The sequence below is a fragment of the Penaeus vannamei genome, unplaced genomic scaffold (genome assembly GCF_042767895.1).
Source record: "Penaeus vannamei isolate JL-2024 unplaced genomic scaffold, ASM4276789v1 unanchor697, whole genome shotgun sequence".
NCBI lineage: Eukaryota > Metazoa > Arthropoda > Malacostraca > Decapoda > Penaeidae > Penaeus > Penaeus vannamei.
The window spans coordinates 67,501-68,603 of NW_027213701.1; positions in this window are offsets into that span (position 1 = coordinate 67,501).

Here is a 1,103-nt window from a genome sequence, read left to right on the forward strand (position 1 = left end):
CCAACCACACCTCTTTTGCCTTTTCATTTCCTTTTTAATCTTCTGGTTGACTTCTCTGTATTGTGTCGATCCTTGTACATCATTCCTGTTCTTCGCTTTAAGCTCCCTACGTTTGTCACACAGGTCAAGAATTTCACCTGTGACCCAAGGCTTCTTTACTCTTCTGTGTTTTCCTAGGACCTCCTTTGTTGAATCGATCACTGACTTGTTGAAGCTGTTAGTCAACGTGTCCAAGTCCATGTCTGGATCTAGGAGTGAGAGTGCAGCAAATTTTCTTCCTATGGTGGCTTGAAAGATTTCTGCAACATCAGGGTCCTTTAGCTTTTCGAGGTCAAATTTGATCCTAGTGCAACCTTGTTTCTTGACCCTCTTCAGATGTAGTTTGAAGATCATCATGACAAGATTATGATCGCTTCCAATATCAGCTCCTGGGAAGCTTCTGGTCATGTTGATATTTACTCCAGTTTTGAAACTCTTCTTCGCCATGATGTAGTCAATCTGGTTCTTAGTCTGTCCATCCGGGCTGTACCAAGTGACTTTTCTAGAGGTTTTGCGTGGGCCAAGCGTTTTGTGTGGGCCAAACCATCAAATAATTGTAACGCAAATTCCAAAAGCCGCAGGCCTCTGTCATTTGATCTTGTGTTACAATGCTGCCCACATGTGCCTTTCCAGTTCTCGTATGCATCTTCTCCAATCTTGGCATTCCAGTCCCCTTGTACCACAAGGATGTCTTTCTTGGGTGAGTCATCTAAGACTTTCTGCAATTCGTCATATATATATATATATATATATATATATATATATATATATATATATATATAATATATATATATATATACATATATGTGTGTGTGTGTGTGTGTGTGTGTGTGTGTGTGTGTGTGTGTGTGTGTGTGTGTGTGTGTGTGTGTGTGTGGGCACGTATACATATGTGCGTGTATATATATATATATATATATATATATATATATATATATATATATATATATATATATATATATATATACATAAACACACACGTGTGTGTGTGTGTGTGTGTGTGTGTGTGTGTGTGTGTGTGTGTGTGTGTGTGTGTGTGTGTGTGTGTGTGTGTGCGTGCGTGC